Source organism: Oryctolagus cuniculus, chromosome 13 (assembly GCF_964237555.1).
Source record: "Oryctolagus cuniculus chromosome 13, mOryCun1.1, whole genome shotgun sequence".
In the NCBI taxonomy this organism is placed as follows: Eukaryota; Metazoa; Chordata; class Mammalia; order Lagomorpha; family Leporidae; genus Oryctolagus; species Oryctolagus cuniculus.
In genome coordinates, this window is record NC_091444.1 from 27,321,449 (window position 1) to 27,339,487 (window position 18,039).

The following is an 18,039-nucleotide window of genomic DNA, read 5'->3' on the forward strand; positions in this document are numbered from 1 at the left end:
TATGAAAAATAACTTCCAAACACAACAATGTAATGAGAATAGTGACTTTTTTTTTTTTTTCCATTTTTATTCCAAAGGGAGAGACTCTCCCCAAAGCCTGGCCAGGGCGAAGGGAAGTCACGTGGGAGGAAGCGGACCAGACATCCGGCAGAGTGAGCAGAGCCGTCTCCTCCACGTGTGCTTTCCAAGGACGTTCCCTGAAGGAACAAGGGAGGAAGGTTTGGGAGCTGGGGAAAGTTTGGCAGAGTGAATGAAGAAGGTGTCTGCCCCATCTCCAGACGTGCAGGTAAGCAGCAGCGTGGTGCCGTCAAGTGTATTTATCTCCCCTTCCCTCCCTGCAATAGAGAGAGAGATAAAGGCAGCCAGAGCTCTTCCACCCACTGGTTCACTTCCAGCGCTGGTCCAGGCAGAAGCCAGGAGCTGGGAACTCCATACAGGCCTCCTACCTGGACGGCAGGAACCCAAGTAACCTGGGTCATCGTCTGCTGCCTCCCAGGCCCATTAGCAGGAAGCTGCATTGACCGTGGAGGTGGGACTGGATCTCAAGCACTCTGATGTGGGATATGGATGTCACAAGTAGCAGCTCAACCCACTGAGCCAGAACAGCTGTCCCTGTGTTTGCATTTTAAACAGATCTGGGCAGAGTGGGTAAAGCTCAGACAGCTGCAGTTGTCCAGTGCAAGACAGGATGAGGCTCGGACCTCCGTGTGTCCCTGGAATCACTCTTGTTTTAGACTGTCCTGTTTAATCTGCAAGTGCATCTGGCTTTTCTTTAAGCAGTGAAAACTAGCAGCTTGACCCATAACTGCCTCAATGCCTGAAAGGTGGGGGTGTGGGCCACCCCACTTTCACGCTCCAAATGGGGAACGATCTCCCTCTACTGGCCATTTCATGAACTATTTCAGACTGCTGAAATTTCACTGGGTGGCTGGGAAGAGGTGTGAGCTGTGTTTTGAGGATGGTTATTTCTGTCATATCACTTGACCTGTAGGTCAGGTTTTCCCCAAACACACACACACACACACACACACACACACACACACACACACACACACAGCGTGGGGCAGAGATGCAATATCAGCCACCAGCAGCCTTTGACATCTCTAGTGATGCATCCACACTGGATGGCCAATGTGGGCATCTGCTGGAGCCAGAGCTGGGCAGGACACAACTTCTGCAAGATCAGCGAGAGCATGGTGCCTTTTCCTGGGGGCTCCTCCTCTCTGGAAGCCCCTCCCTGCCCCAGCGCGGCCATGCTGCCCCCAGCCCAGGCCAGTGGCACAGTGAGGGTCTTTCTTCCCCAGGCACCTCCCAAACAGACCCACGTGCTTTCTCCACTCCCTCTTCCAGCTAATCATGGTTGAGAAGTGGGGAGCCTACCCTGAAACGAAATGGGACAGATTCCTGTTTGGCGAAGCCTTTGACCCTGTTGTTAGCCCCCAAGCCAGCTGTGCTGCACACAGGATGCCCCTGCTCCTGTGCCTGGAGGGGCAGGGGCATCCTTCAGGGAGTGACAACGTCCTTGGGCACTTCCTCTCCTGTGCTTCTTGGGGACCCAAGGACACAATGTTCATATAGCAGAGGAGACCATCTGTGCAGCACACTGCAGCAGGCGGATGACTGCTGTGACCGCCCTTGCTGGGACTGAGGGCTCCCTAGCATGGCCTACCTTTGCCCAGAGCTCCCCAAACCTGCAGGGGTCTGATGGAAACAGAGCTGCCCCCCACCCACACCACAGTTCTGCCTCAGTGGGGCTCAAGAGTTTGGCTGCCTAACAACTTCCCAGGAGGAGCTGCTCCGGCTGGTCTGGGGCCAGTGCAGCCCACCCCTGTGTCCCCGGAAAGCCAACATCACTCAAGGCCTCTTTGCCTGATCTCTGTCCACAGCTGGCCCCTGGCTGCTCCAGAAATGCTCCCTCTGGCCTGGCTGGAAACATGGCCTGACTTGGCTGTTTTTCCTTGACCCAGATGAGTGGCCTTTGTGTCTCCCTGGGGAGAGGAGCAGTGTAGAGATTTGGTTTCTCAGACACCCCAGTGGCTCCAGGCTCCCTGGATGTGACTGTGACCTTGGTGGAAAAGAACCCAGTAGCGCTGCCAAGCTGAGTCCAGACTGCAAGAAGCCACCGAGCAGGAGAACCAAGCCACAGCCACCCCGGGACCTGGGGAGGGGCAGCCGATTCCTAGATAGCATCCACCTGGCTGTCACCCCCCTGTCCACCCCTTCCCTGTCACATGCTTCACTTTCTCCCCTCCTCTTTCCTCTGGACACATTCAGAAAAGGGAAACAGGGTGGATTTGAGAGGAGGGCAAAGGACTGGCTGGGAGGAAAGGAGGAGGAGAAAACAGCTTCCTGCCTGGTGTGGGCATCACTGTCACCTCCTCCACGCAGCCCCATGACTGTCACTGTGCCATAGTCAGTGGCACCCACCCCCACCCTCCCCCGGCTTGGAGAAGTATACCAAGGAGGGAAGAGGTCCTGCCCCAGAAACTGAACAGGGAATTTACCACTCTGAACAAGGACAGTTCCCAAGCTGCAGCCCTGGCACTCTTTCTTCCTAGGCAGGATGTTTGTGGTCCTGATTTCTTTGCTCTGGGAGTCACCTGCCACACAGGACACCCCTTTCCCAACTCCGTCACTTGCAGGCTGTCAGCTATGACCTCAACCACACCTTCCTTGACTGTTCCTAAGGACATAAATATGTAAGCACATAAATATACTCATATTACTTAGTTATATTTACCAATAATTTATTTAATAAGTATTCTAAATATACCTAAATATATAAATAAGGCTGTTATTTATAAGGATAATCAATTGTTTGATAAGGCCGTTTCTCTTCTTCCCTTTAGATTCGCTCTTAAAATTAAAGGTCTCCTCTGGGCTCCCATTCCATAGGTTAATTACAGGATTTTAAAAAATTGATTCAGCAAACACCTGACAGTCCTTTAGGCCATGGGTTAGGGTTGTAGAGCCAGGCAAGGCCTGATTGGAACCAACTAGCCTGGGGAGAACAAAGACAGGGATTTGCAGGAGGGGCCTGTGCCATGTGCTGCAGCCCATTGTGGGAGATGAGCGCTGAGGGTGGGCACACGCTGAGGGAGGCAGTGGAGGAGGGAACGCCCAGGCAGGGCTGACCTTCAACTGGGTGTGACAGGCACAGCCGCTGATCCCCCCACGAAGGCCATGCAAGTCCCACAGAGGAACTGGGTGGGTCCTGACAGCAAGAGGCTCTCCCAGCTCCCGGCTTCAGCCTGGCCTAGTCCCAGCTGTGTGGGCATTTGAGGAGTGAACCACCAGATGAGAGATCTCTGTCGCTCTTTCAAACAAATATAAATAACTGCTAAAGTTCTCCATGAAGCAGACCTGTGTGAGCCCCACGACGGACCCTGGACGTCACAGTGCCTTCTAGAACTTGCTTGCTAATCTGGGTCTCAGCAGCCCTGCTTCCCTCAGCCCGTGGGTCCCTGGAACTGGAGACTGGACTGCGATTCACGCAGTGGCCACAGGGTGGCAGTGAGAGGCACTTTCCTATCTGTACCTCCTGGGGTGGGTCCTGTCTCGCCCAGGGACTCAGCCTTGTGTGCACCACTTCGCCCTGCCTCTTCCTAGCTGTGCAACTTTGGGCAAGTTACTCACCTTTCTGAGCCATTTCTGCTGGCCTCGAATGGGGCTGAGAATTTGCATTTCTTGCGAGTGCCTAGGTTAGGCAGCAGCAGAGCCCAGCAGCTGGGACTGTGACCTCCCCGCCTCACAGGAGGTGACCCCAGCTCTCCTCCCTCGAAGCCTCCTCTGCCAGCACCCTCCCCTCCAATATACCCTGTCACCAAGTCACCAGGACACCTCTCAGCCAAACAATCAACCTTTCTCCAGCCACAGGAGCTCTGTAGAAGGTAGGCGCCATTGGAGAGAAACAGGAAGAGGAGGGAAGTAACTGGAGAAGGTCAGAGAGGAAGGAGATGGGGGAATGAGTCCCGCACATGGGCAGGGGCCCCATTGCCTGTTGCAGGCAGGAGAGTCACACCTGAGATGGGGACAGGACAGGACCCGGGGGCCTCCTTGGCATTCCACCTAGGGCACCTTTGCTGGGACTTCTGCAATTTATGGCTGATTTGTGCCAGTGGAAGGTGGGTAGAAGGCTGCCATTCCCCACCAGACCCGCAAAAGCCTCCCATCTGTGTGTGTGTGTGTGTGTGAGCGAGAGAGAGAGACAGAGACAGAGACACTTGGATGCTAAAGCCTTGGATTGCCTTGGGAGCTCCATCTTGCAGATAACACCACCCTTGGCCCCTGAATGGCTGCATGGAACTAAGCACCCCCTCCCCAGGCCTAGAAGACCACACCCAAGAGAAGGTCCCGCAGTGACAACCTCTAGTAAGGGCCAAGCAGGGTTTGATTCCAGGCCCGCACACTGTATGCTCCCTGAAGACTCAAGGCCCAGTGCTAGGCTGGGAGGAGCTTGAGTTAGGAAGACATGATGCACCCTGGAGGGCAGGGTGTGCCTGGCCCTGAGGTTGTCTGCTGAATCTGGATATTGAAGACCTCAGAGCTGAAGGAGCAGGAAGGAGGAGACGAAGATGGGATTAACACACCAAGGACAGATCCATAGGAACCTCCGGGGTCTGAGGAAAGATGTGCCCGTCTAGAAACTGTGAAGCGACGGATTCCCACACTTTCTTCTTCCCTTCCCACCCCTGCCCTCGCTCGGCATCGGGCACCTTCTTTAGGCTTCAGGTGTGTCCCGAGAATCGAGCACTGTGTGACAAGCACTGTTGTTTCACTGGCATCTAGAACAGTGACAGGCACGTGTTCAGGGCTCAGCACATATCTGCGGAATGAATGAATTAGGGCTGAGAAAGAGCCAGCTGGAAGTTGACAGCAAGAGCCCAGCCACATGGGGTCTCAGATCACTGAATGTCAGGACAGTGGTCCTGGCTCCGCTCCTCCTGCCCAGCCTGCCAGCTGTCCACTCTCTCCTTTCCTTACAGACTTAATGATGTCCCTGCTTAAGACCTTTAGAGACCACCTTGCCCTGACAGTCTCAAACTTGAGATTTCCGCCTTGAGTCCGCGGTTCTAGCCTGGGATTTTTAGCAGGCGATTCTAATGTGCATCCCAGGGTTAGAGCACGGGATGTAGCCCAAGCCCTGTGTTTTACAAACCAAACCTCAGTGAGGGGAGGGAGCATGCCTGAGGTTATCCAGCAGGTTGGTGGCAGGACTGAGCCCCCAATGCAGTAAAGTGCTCTTCTCTGTTCAAAAGGCATCACTATCACCTGTTCAGAGTAGGGTTTTCTTTTCTTTTTAGGATTTATTTATTTATTCCAATAAATAAATCCTAAATATATATATATATAGAGAGAGAGAGAGAGAGAGAGAAAGAGAGAGAGAGAAATTGATCTTCCATCTGCTGGAGCTGTGCCAGGCTGAGGCCAGGAACCAGGAATTTCATCTGGGTCTCCCAAGTGGGTGGTAGAGACCAAGCACTTGGGCCATCCTCTGCTGCCTTCCCAGGTGCACTAGCAGGGAGCAGGATTGGAAGCAGAGAGCCAGGACTCACCTGGGATGCTAGCGTCAGGCAACGCCAGACCTGCCAGAAGTCAGTTTGAGGGTCTCCCAGCTCCTTGGCAGAAGTTCGTTTCCAAGGTCACATCCTTCCGGTGCTTCCTTAATCTGCCAGGGTGGATTTAGTTTCAGTTCAGCTGTGAACACAGCTCCGCTCAGCTCCTCCTCCCTGCCTCGTGCTGTCTTCCTTTACAACCAGGGTGTTGATTTATTCAGCTTCTGGGGACGTATCCAACACTCCTCCCCTGATGCCTCCCTCCGCTCTCCCTCTCCCTCCCTTGGCCTGCCTTCCTCCACCTCAGCCAGCTGTTAACCCACTCATTCTTCCAGCTACAGCCCTCCCCAGATCCTCCTGCCCTGCCGAGCTGCTCCCCAGCCAGACCTGGAGATAAGAGAGCTTCTGCCTCCTTCCTTCTTTTCCACTTGTCCTCACTGGTGACCCTCCTCCAGCTCTGCCGAGACAGGGCTGGCCCCAGAGGACCGGGCTCTGTCTTCCTCGCAGCTGGCAAACAGCGAACTTGAGTCATGGCCTTGGGACACAAATAATCTGCTCTCGTTTATTTAAAAAAAAAACCACCAGCAGCCAAAAACACACACTGATGAAGGCGTTGGTGAAAGATGATAGGAGTAGATAAAGTGGTCCTTATTCAGCAGTGCGGTAAATAAAGCCCCGCAAGGGGAGTCTCGCCGAGAGTTGTGAACTCTCATTAGGCCCAGCTGAAGATGGAGCCGCTGGAACTTTTGCATGCAGCTCTCAGGCATTGCTTGGGACTCCAGGCGTCCTTACGAACACTCTCATAGCCTCCCAGCCCCTCAGGAACAGATGAGGCTGTTTTGTTCCTGACTTCCGGGGCGAAATCACTGCTGCTCTCACTCCTTCCTGACTATTTCTCCCTCTCCCAGCCATGGCCCTGGGCCCACGGAGCATCCTGTGCTGCTTCCAGAGCTTTGCCAGTCCTCTCTGTTTCAAGCACGTTATAACCCACAAAACCATCAGTCAGCTACTTGTAAGTGGCTCAAATAACCAATGTGGAGACACCAAAAGATGTGCAGGTGCTATTGATAGTCTCAATATCAATATTGACAGCACCTGCTGAAAGCAGGCGCACACTGTCTCTGATATGGAGCAGGGGCTGTATACACTGCTAGGTTGTTATTTAGCTATCGCTTCCTTGTGCACCATCTTATGTAGTTTTTTGGAACTCCTGTGAGGTGGGTGCTAGTGGACCAACTTCCAAAAGAGGAAACAGACTCAGAGTTGTATGATCTGGCCAAGTCTACCCTTGGCCTTGCTTGTCCCTTAAAATAGTTCTGGATCGTTCTGGGGCTCATTTTCTTAAAGGCAGGATCTTAGAGCAGACATCTCCAAACACAGAGAATCATGGCCGCGGAGAAGCAGGAGGAGAAAGGAGTGTAGAAAAATCACCTAGTTCAAAGTGGGCAAGCCAAATAATGGACAACAAACATGGCCCATGGATGTGTCTTTTTTTTTTTAAGATTTATTTATTTATTTTAAAGGAAGTGGAGCAGCTGGGTCTCGAACCAGTGCTCATATGGGATGCCGGCACTGCAGGCGGCTGCTTAACTCGCTGTGCCACAGCACCGGCCCCATGGATGTGTCCTAATTGACCCGCACACTGTTTCATGATGGAATTTGTTGCCATTATTTGAAAAAGCAGAACCTTTCCCAAAAAGAGCCAGACTTGCAGATTTGTCTTAAGAAAATGTAGATCTGAGAACCTGAGCCATTTGGCCAATAACTGGTTGAAACTGACCAGCAGCTGCCCACCCAAAGGGGGCTGCCCTCTCCAGTCTGCACAGTCCCCACACAGCCACCCTCACTGGTTTCTGTTGTCTGCCTGATCCCTGATGAATTTTGAGTTTATGGCCCTGATCTAGTTCCACCCAGCTTCTTCCTATAAGAAAATCAGGACCCCAAGAGTGAGGAGGCCCAAGGCACAGACAGAGGGTTAACCCTGAGAAAGTTCATTCCCCTCTGTGCATCTTCCTTGTCTCTAAAATGAGAATACGGATAGCACCTGCATTGGGCCAATGATGATTTAGCAGAGTGTTGATAGTGTCGGCTTGGGCTGTGATAACAAGATCCCATAGGCTGCGCGGCTTCAACGGCACACATGTAACTTCTCATGGTGCTGGAGGTTAGAAGTCTGGGGTCCACTTGCCAGCAATTGTGGTTTCTGGTGAGGGCTTTCTTCCTGGCTTGTAGGTAGCCACTTTTGTGCCATGTCCTCACATGACTATTCTTGGTGTGTGTGCATGAAGGTAAGGGGACAGAGGGAGAGGGAGAGAGAGTGAGCACTCAGGGGTCCTTAGAAGGCCACCAATTCTTTCAGAACCTCACCCTTAGGACTTCGTTTATCCTTGACTAGTCTTTAGAGGCCTCATTTCTAAATATACACTGTGGGTTGGGCTTCAGTAGATGACTTTATGGGGGACACATTCAGTTCACAGCAGTGCCACTTCTGGGGTTGTTGAGGGTGGCATAAATAAGCATGCAGGAAACACTCAGGACAGCCTCTGCCTTGCCATGTGTTCTCAATAACTGTTAGCAATGATGTATGATGACAGTTGCATGAGTCAGCTTTTCTTCACTTTAACTAAAACACCTCAGAGGAGCTACTTACGTATTTTGGAGAATTCTGTTTCCTGCTTGGCCTCTGGCTGATCCAGAAGCAACCTGATCAATCAGGGGCTATCAAAGGTATCCAAACCCAGGAAAGTCTGCTCAGTGGCAAGGCATGGTGGGGCTTGCACCCATCCAACCCAGGGAAGAGTATTCAACTCCAACCTCCATATTCACAATGCAGATCTTCTGGAATTCACTAGACACACAGGTGTTGCTACCTGACTCAACCAGGGTGGTCCAGGTAGAGCTAAGATTAGCAGAGACAGCTCCCTTCCTGTCACATGGATTCCTGCACCTGTGTGTGACATGGAGCCTGCCCGGGGTAACCCCTGCATAGTCCCAATCATGCACCCCCCTCACCACCACTTTAAGGCTTGCTCACCTGAGTCAGTGTGTTCCACTTGCCACTGGGAACAAGGTGCTGTCTTGCTCAACTCACTCATTTTTGTCTTCCTAAAGAGCTGGAGGGCTCTTTAGCTGCCCTCCAACTCCGGCTTTCCCAAGGTGTTTAAGCTGTTGCTTTCTGGTGTGAATCTCATTGAGAAAGCCTCACAGGGGCCAAATCCAAGTGCAGACAACTCTGACTTATGATGGTTCAATCTATGACTTTTTGACTTTTCTAACAACAAAAGCAATACATACTAAATAGAAACCATGCTTTGTATCTTGAGTTTAGATCTTTTCCCCAGGCTGCTAAATGGGCAAGGTCCTCTTCTGTGCTCCTGGGCAGCACATGGAGCCACAGCTCCCAGTCAACCCCACAACCATGAGGGGCAGCAGCTGACACTCTTGCTGTGCAGTATGCAAAGAGTGACACAACCAGCTCTCTGCTGTGGCCTGGGAGTGCAGTGGAGGATGGCCCAAGTGCTTGGGCCCTGCACCTGCTTGGGAGACCAGGAAGAAGCACCTGGATCCTGGCTTCTGATCAGCGCAGCGCCGGCCGTGGTGGCTGTTTGGGGGGTGAACCAACGGAAGGAAGACCTTTCTGTTTCTCTCTCACTATCTGTAACTCTACCTGTCAAAAAAAAAAAAAAAAAAAGTGACACGAGATACTCAACACTTTATTGTAATGTAGACTTTGGGTTGGATGACTTTGCCCAACTTTAGGTTGCTGTTGGTGTTCTGAGGATATTTAAGATAGACAAGGCAAAGCTAGGATGTTTAAATGCATATTTTACTTATGATGATTTCCCATGGAATATAACCCCATGGAACACTGGGGAGTATCTGTAGTTGCAGGAAGGCTGTTTTCCTAGGAAGAGGCGGGCACAGGCATGAGTACATTGTTAAGGACAACAGGTCAGTGAAGGCCACCATTGGTAGAGAAGGCAGTCATTTAAACTACAGTTCATCCTCTTCTTCTCTGGGCAAAAAGGAGCTGGCATCCAAGAAAGTCTTAAATTTCTGCTTCCTCCGGCCAGATGTCCCCACAGCACCTTAGAACTCTGAGCTGCAGGGCTCACGGCACTGCCCATGGATGTCTTGGGCCCTGATTTCATCCTCTGCCCTGGTCTCAGCCCCTTAGTTTCTCCTCCTCCATGCTCCCCTTTCTTCAGCATCCCCTCTCCAGGGGATTGATCAGAGGCGTAAATGCATCTGAAACCCCAGGCTCCTCCCTGGAGGAGAAGCCTTGCAGCAATTGGACAGAAAACTCTTAATCATAAGGATGTCTGGAAGTTGTCTGTGATGGCCATGGAAGTCCATGTTTTCCCTGCTGCTAAGAAAGAAAAAGCAAAGAACTGGATGAAGGAAATTTTGGTTTAATTCTCGGTTCTGACACTTACTGTTACCTTATGCAGATTACCTAACCTTTTTTAAAAACATTATTTCTTTTACTTAGTTGAAAAGCAGAGAGACACAGAGGCAGACATATCCCATTCATTGGTTTACTCCCCAAATGCACACAACAGCCAGGCCTGGGACAGGCCAAAGCCAGAAGCTGGCAACTCAATCCAGGTTTCTAATGTGGATGGGCAAGGACCCAACTACTTGAGCCGTCGCCTCCCATGGCATGCATTCACAGAAAGCTGGAATCGAGCATATAGTTGGGACCCCAAACCAGGACTCTAATATGGGATGTGGGTGTCTGAGATGGCCTCTTAACTGCTACTGCAAACACCATCCCCTCAGCTTGGGCAAGTTATCTAACATTTTCAAACCCATATTCCTTCCTTTGTAAAATTGTAAGAAAATCTCACAGGATTATTATAGTGGACATTTGGTATGTTTTCTGCCTTCTTTTTTAATCTTCTCATTTGGAAATAATTTCAAACTTACAAAAAAGTGGCAAGAAAAAGAATCATGCAAAGAATGCCAGTATGTCCTTTACCCAGCTGCCTACCCCCTAGCCTTTTCCCTGCCTGTACTTCTATGTATATTTCCCTAAGAACAGTCTCTTACATCACCACAGTGTGCTTAATAATGGCAACAAGGTCAGCATAGATACCTTTATTCTAATCTAACTCTTATCTAATCTTACTGCTACTCTAATCTAATCTGTATTCCAGTTTTGCTGATTGGCCCAGTGATGTCATTTATGGTTTTTTCCCTGTAGGTCAAGATCCAGTGTACAGTCATCTACCACATTCAGTTGTCATATTTCTCTAATCCTCTTTTTCCTTTTAAAGCTTTCGTTGAGAGAGAGAGAGAGAGAAACCCTCATCTGCTGTTGCAGCCCCCAAAAGCCCGTAATGGCCAGAGGCCAAAGCCAGTAGGTGGGAGCTAAAACTTAGACTCCCAGGTGGGTGGCAGGGGCCATCACTTCCTACATGGGGATGTGGTGGGGGTGGAGCAGCATTAGCAGGAAGCTGGAACAGAGAGCTGAACAGGGCATTCAAGAGGTGACCTAACCATTGACCCAAAGGTCTATGCCAGTGACGTCTACCCTTAGCTTGTGGTTCCTGTACCCACTCTGGCTGCAAGTCAGCTCCAGTTAAAGGTCAGCTCACTCCATTGAGTGAGTTTCAGGCAGAGGGTGGCTGGGTTTGATTCTACCTCCTATTTTTCCCACCACTCCAGCATTCGGCCCAAGCTTCTGGATTCTTCAACAGAACCACTGGACAAGACTGGAATTCCATATGGGCTTGGTGCCACTTTCCAAATCGGGACTGTAATGTCCAAAACCAGTGTTACTGAGCCACCCTACCAGGACCCCAGAAAACCCCTTTGGGTTATTGTGACACTGACGTCCGGGCAGGACTACAGGCCCCCTTGCCCAGACCCTGGCACTGCTCTGTAAGCTTGGGTAAGAGCCCACAACACCCCCAAGCTATCCCGGATGGGACCAGAAACCTGCTGTCCCTCCCTCCCTAAACTCACACCCTGGTATATGCTACTCACCTGTGGTACTGAGGGGGCTGCTGGCCTGAAGGCTCCGTGGGCAGGAGGCTGCAAAGAGGACGAGGTTAGGAGGTCCCGGTGAGCCTTCCTCAGCAGTGTCTAGTCCTCTTCAACCTGGAATACTTATGTAGCTTTTGTCTTTTTTTTTTTTATTTTATGTATTAAAAGGCAGAGTTAGAGAGAGGGAGACACACACGCACACACACACACACACACACAGAGAGAGAGAGAGAGAGAGAGAGAGAGAGAGAATGAGAATCTTCCATCTGCTGGTTCTCTCTGCAAATGGCCACCTGGCTAGGGCTGGGCCAAGTTGAAGCCAGGAGCCTGGAACTCCATCCAGGTTTCCCACATAGGTGGCGTTCTTTCTAGCTATTGGAGATTAGTAGCATATGTTGGTTACTAGCTTAAATTGTCTTCTAGTCTGGAGGGCTAGGCAGGCTGAAACTCTTCCAAATGTCATTTCCTTCCTGTGGCTTACTTGAGTTTCAACAGGCTTGTCCACTCTATTATTGGGTCAGCTCCTTTTGGCCATATGGTCCATAGCAAGAACCATTCTTACAAGCCCACAAAATAGGGCTTCCACCTCTTTCACCATAAAATGAGTCACTTGTTCTAAGGAAATGTATCAGACAACAGATCAATGGATAAGGCATCTGGTAACCTCGCAGATGGTAGTACTGAGTGAAGTGCTGTGAGCAGGGAAGGCAAACCTATATGCTATGTTTAAATTTATGTATTATGCTTTGTGTTTCTTTCACCCCTTGGTAGGATTGCCATAGGTGAGTTTGGGATGACCCTTGCGTATACCTGTTTCCTCCAGGCGATCATTACTCGTATCCCTCTTCACTCTAAAAGTAGCCCAGTTTGGACAATAGTGACCCTCCCCCTAGGAACCATGATAAAGTAGCTAGAACCATGGGTCCCTGCAGAGGTTACCTTAATTTCCCCTCTATCTGACTATCCATTGTGAAACGTCCACTCTATTCACTATGGGAAACCTCATATGGCCCCTGTAATTCTGGGGTATCATCTCTACTTGTAGTGGGGAGCCCAGTTACACAAAGCTTTCTCCTTTCCATAAACTCTGGACTATGAGGATAGCCACTACCAAGTCCGCAACAAGCCTGCTCACTAGCACACACTTTGTTGCGTTGGTAAAAGGAGTGTCCTCTGGGCTGGCCTGGGGAACTAGTCAGGTGGAGGGTTCTTGAGCCACCCAGAATAAGTCCTTCTAATATCATCACATTTCTGAGTCTTCTGACTCCTTCCTCAATACTACATGACAAAGTTTGGCTTTTCTACTTTAGTAATGGCCATTCTTGAGACCAGCATTCAAACTTTCTTCTTAACAAAATTCTAGGACAAGCTGCAGGCATCCTTGCTAAAACATTGAACCCTACGTGCTAACAGAACACCCCCAAACCAGTGAAAGCTCCCAGGTGAGCTTTCTGCTTCAATGTCCCCAACCCCTTAGCCAGGTATACATCATAGGCTGAAAAGATAGAGACCCAGGTTATGTAGAGACGAAACACTTGGTAGAATGGTTGCTTGTAGTGACTTGCAAATCATACCCAGTGCCTACTGGTGATTCCATTGCTTTAAAGTCAAGTGTTGGGAAGAGAGAGAATGTCAGTGTGGGCGAGGGGGCCTCGTAGTGTTTAGCAAGGTTTTCAGATAAAGAGATGATCATAGAAAGGAATAACTAATATGTAAACATGTGGAAAAGAGTGGATTGAGTCCCCGTATTTGGGACTTTGCCTTGTTGGAAAAGACTGCTTCTAGACCCCAAACAGCACAAAGTAAGACTTCTTGCAAAAACAAAGTGATTCAGCCTACTCAGAGATCAGGTTAAGAGCATGGTCCCCTCACCCAAGCTTTTTGTTTCAAATAGCCTCAAGATGACCGTTGTCAGGTGAAACAGAAAAGCAAGGGGCATGGAAAGCAGTCAGACTTGAGAATCATGTTTAGGAGAGAAGTGTGGATGTGCCTGTTGCCGTATGGAGTGATCTACAAATAGAGAAGCAGCCTACTAAATTTGGGGGGAATGATGTGGCCAAAGGAATCAAACATGCAGCTTTTGAATTTTTTCAAATTTGACTTGTTAACCTTTAAAATAATTGTAAAGTTTCCAAATTCACACCATCATGCATTTGGCCTTAATAAGAGTTCTGCTGCCTCCTAACGGATGTGGCTGCTTCACTTGTGTCCCTAGAGGTCACAGACGAGAGAGAGCACAGTGAGAATCCACGGATAACCCAAGATAAAGAATCCTTCCAGAGAACAGAATCAGGGCCTAATCAAGGAACCCCACATCCACAGGTGGATTTACAAGGTCTGCTCCTTGCGGTTTCATAATTGACAAATCTCATTGACTGTTGTATTTTACCATTCTAGCCCTTTTTAAATGGCGGGGGGAACATCTTTTCTTAATTGAAGCTGTTCTGTCCATGCTTACCATTGTATGAAAGGTCTTCAAAAAGTTTATGAAGAGTGTGTATCATGAAAAACTATGCTTGGACTTCAACATTTTTTTTTTGCACCAAAATAAATTTGCCTTTCAATTCCATTTTTTCCACAGACTTTGGAAGCATGTTGCATATTTTGTGATGGTCATGTGGTTGACCTCTGGTCAGCTGGACTGCAAGCAGAAGTAATTTGGGGCCGGTGCTGTGGTGTAGCGGGTTAACGCCCTGGCCTGAAGCGGCAGCATCCTGTATGGGCACCGGTTCTAGTCCTGGCTGCTCCTCTTCCAATCCGGCTCTCTGCTATGGCCTGGGAAAGCAGTGGAGGATGGCCCAAGGCCTTGGGACCCTGCACTTGCATGGGAGACCCAGAGGAGGCTCCTGGCTTCGGATTGGCACAGCTCGGGCTGTTGCAGCCATCTGGGGAGTGAACCATTGGACAGAAGACCTCTCTCTCTGTCTCTCCTCTCTCTGTGTAACTCTGACTTTCAGGTAAATAAATAAATCTTTTTTAAAAAAGCTATTTAGTTTAATTTTTATTTCAAAGACAGACTGACACAGAGAGAAAGGTATAGAGATCTTCCATCTGCTGATTTACTCCCCAAATGCCCACAAGAGCTGGGGCTGGACCAGGCTGAATCCAGGAGCCAGGAATTCCATCCAGGTCTCCCATGCGGGTGGTAGGGATCATAGTACCTAAATCATCATCATCTGCCTCCCAGAGGTATGCAGTAGCAGAAGGCAGAGTAGCTGGGATTTGAACTATGTACTTTGATATGGGTCTTATCTGCTGTGCCATGCCGGCCCTGAAGTGGTAATTTTCAAACACGGGTTTCTGTTTGCCTGAGCTCCCTAGGATTGCAGCCAGGCCGGGGTTGCAGATGTGTTTCTCTGTAGAAGATGTGCGTTCATTGCTTCCAGACCCCCTTGGCTGTTATCAACCTGGCACCAGTGGAGCTTGGTTTTTCAGCCAGGGTTTTCCTCAACTGACTGAGTAGAATCAGTTCAATGCAAGATCAGACACATAGTTAGAGATTTGGGGAAAAGCTTTTTTTTTTTTTTTTTTTTTGGACAGGCAGAGTGGACAGTGAGAGAGAGAGACAGAGAGGAAGGTCTTCCTTTGCCGTTGGTTCACCCTCCAATGGCCGCCGCGGCCAGCGTGCTGCAGCCGGCGCACCGCGCTGATCCGATGGCAGGAGCCAGGTACTTCTCCTGGTCTCCTATGGGGTTCAGGGCCCAAGCACTTGGGCCATCCTCCACTGCACTCCCTGGCCACAGCAGAGAGCTGGCCTGGAAGAGGGGCAACCGGGACAGAATCCGGCACCCCGACCGGGACTAGAACCCGGTGTACCGGCGCCGCAGGCGGAGGTTTAGCCTAGTGAGCCGCAGCGCCAGCGAAAAGCTGTTTTTATTATGCAACTTTTTTTCCATTCACGATTTAAACTGAAATCAACAAGTTGCTTTTGTGGTTTCCCTGTGCTGACTGGACCTTTAGCCATTCTCAGTGTCAATTTGTAACATATTTATTGAGAGCATTAGATAGCATAATGCATGTCAAGTGCTTTGATTGTGCTTGGTGTGAAAGAACAGCTCAATAAATGTCACTTTTCTCTTTGTTTATTTGGCAAGACCTACCCCCAAAACAATTAAGGAACAATACAAAGCAATGTGTGAATAGGTGACAGTTCATGTGGTTCTGATACTATCATGAAATATGCAGCTACCTCAAAAGGCTTGTAGAAAATGGAATTAAAAGATGTTTAATTTGTTGCAAAAAAAATTGAATTCATGCATAATTTTTTCAGAGGATACATTTTCCATGAGCATTTTGAAGCCCCCTCATGTGTGGAAAATATCCTTTGGGCAAGTGAGAGCTAAAGAACGTATCCTATTTTTCTAAGACTACCCTCTCTCCTTAAGTCCCTAGAACTCCAGGACTGATAAAGCTCATGATTTATAGAATACCAGTGTTGATATTTAGTGACAGGTTCAGCATGAAGGTAACTTCCCTCATGGGGCAGATCATAAACCCTGAACACATGGGTTGAATGGTGGATGCCAGCCCCATTTGGGGTGTGTGTTAGTTTGCTAGAGCTGCCATAATCAAGTGCCCTGGACAGAGCAGCATCAACAGCAATTGATTATCTCACACTCTGGGAAGCCAGAAGTCAGAGGTCAAGACACGAGCAGGCCCCTGCTAGGCGCCAGGGCAGGATCTACTCCAGGCCTCTCCGGGCTTCTGGCAGCTCCTTGGCCTGTGGTATCTGAACTCCAGTCTTCCCATGGGTTCTCCTGTGCACATGTCTGTTGCTGCATCCAAAATTTCCCTTTTTATGAGGACATCTGTCATCTTGGATGGCTGGAGCCCAACCTCCTGCAGTATGACCTCATCTTAAGTACAGCTTCCATGACACTATTTCCAAATAAGTCCATGTTCTGAGGCATGGAGGGTAGAACTTCAACATGAAAATTTGGAGAGGGAACATGATTTAACTCATAACTGGGTGATCTTCCTCATGCTGCCAAGGGAGGTAGAGAGAAACTTCCAGTTTCCAGGTGTGAACTGCCTACTCCTATTCCCTTTCAGATTTTTCTTTCTCCCTCCATATACTCATGACTCTATTTTTTTTAAGATTTATTTATTTATTTGAAAGGAAAAGTGACAGGGTTGGGGGGGGGGGATGAGGGAGACAGAGAGACATACAGATGAGAGATCTTCCATGCACTGGCTTACTCCCCAAATGCCTGCAACAGCTGAGGCTGGGCCAGACCTAAGCCAGGGGCTGTGAACTCCATCCAGGCCTCCCATATGGATGACAGGAACCCAAATACTTGAGCCATCATCTGCTGCGTACCAGGGTATATGTTAGCAGGATGCTGGATCAGAAGTGGAAGAGCCAGGACATGGATTCTGTGATGGGATCCCAAGTGGAAGCTAAACCCACTGTCCCACAATGCCCACCCCATCATATCTTGTTTTAAATGCATGCCCCTTTCCCTGGACTGTTGCGGTATTTTCTCAGTCTTGACTTCCAGTGAGCTATGCTGGGAATAGATATCTCCCGATCTGTTTGTGTAACTGTCTCAGATTAAGGCCCAGCTAACATGTACTGGGCCCTTGTAATGTATTTTCATAACCTTCTACTCTGAATCCTCACCATGTCCTTCTGCAGTAGAATTATCTCTACCTTGTAAGGCAAATAAGGCTCAGAGACATTGAGTAACTTGCCCAAAATTGCACCATCAACAAGTAGTAGAGCTAGAAATAGGATCCATTAGGGTAGGATTTGGTTTCACTTTGTGAACACAGTAGCTGGCACTTGAATAATGAGATGCTATCTGAATCCAGTTCTTATCACTCCCAACCTTTCCAAGACACTTCTCTGCTGTACCAGTGGTTACGTCAGTGCCTAGAAGTGGCCTTGTTCAGATCACAAACGGATCTTGTCCCACTGCATTTGTGTGTAACAGCTGGGTCACTCTTACTAACAACCAGAGCTTCCTACACTCACAAATCTGGCTGGCCTTGGTTCATTTGGGGGTTGTATGACACAAGATACACAAGGAAATGGAGAACAGAGTTGCCTCAGCCCTGCAACCCCACACAACCTTCAAATGCAAAGGATTCTGGACCAATGAGCCCTTGAACTCCGTGAAGCCTTCCCTGGAAGGACGCAGTTCACTTCAAAAGTCTCCCTAGCACCTGCTTAGAAAGTAACCACATCTCACAAGGTGTCTTCTTATGCTGTGTTGTGCCACCCCTGGGGAAGAGAGAATAGACAATTGGAATATGGGACGTTTTTAAAAAAGATTTATTTCTTTGAAAGACCACAAGAGAGAGAAAGAGAGGGAGAGAGAGAGAGGAAAGAGAGAGCTCTTCCACGTGCGTGTTCACTCCACAAATGCTCACAATGCCTGGGCTGAGCCAGGCCAAAGTCAGGAGCCTAGAACTCCAAAGGGGTCTCCCACAAGGATGGCAGGGGCCAACTTCTGCTGTTTTCCCAGGTGCACTAACAGAGAGCTGAATC

The 18,039-nt window shown here is 49.4% G+C and overlaps 1 protein-coding gene and 1 long non-coding RNA gene across 4 annotated transcripts in view; one reads left to right on the plus strand and one right to left on the minus strand.

Annotated features, from left to right (window-relative positions):
* The window catches only part of FLVCR1 (FLVCR choline and heme transporter 1), a 43,349-nt gene extending 43,142 nt beyond the window's left edge, over positions 1–207 (plus strand). Inside the window, exon 12 of one of the 2 annotated variants that reach the window (XR_011381431.1) lies at positions 78–192. The gene's annotated coding sequence lies outside the window, so the exon portion shown is untranslated. Of the gene's footprint in view, positions 1–77 lie in introns of both variants that reach the window. The other variant, XM_070055288.1, reaches the window with a different exon arrangement.
* On the minus strand, positions 47–6,071 carry LOC103350977 (uncharacterized). 2 transcript variants are annotated; one of them, XR_518811.4, is made up of 4 exons: positions 5,943–6,071; positions 5,556–5,668; positions 2,505–2,683; positions 47–335 (listed from the first exon to the last, which is right to left on the minus strand). It is a non-coding gene; the product is annotated as an uncharacterized lncRNA (long non-coding RNA). The 2 variants fall into 2 exon arrangements; XR_011381433.1 differs by lacking the exon at positions 2,505–2,683.
* Positions 6,072–18,039: the final 11,968 nt, after the last annotated feature.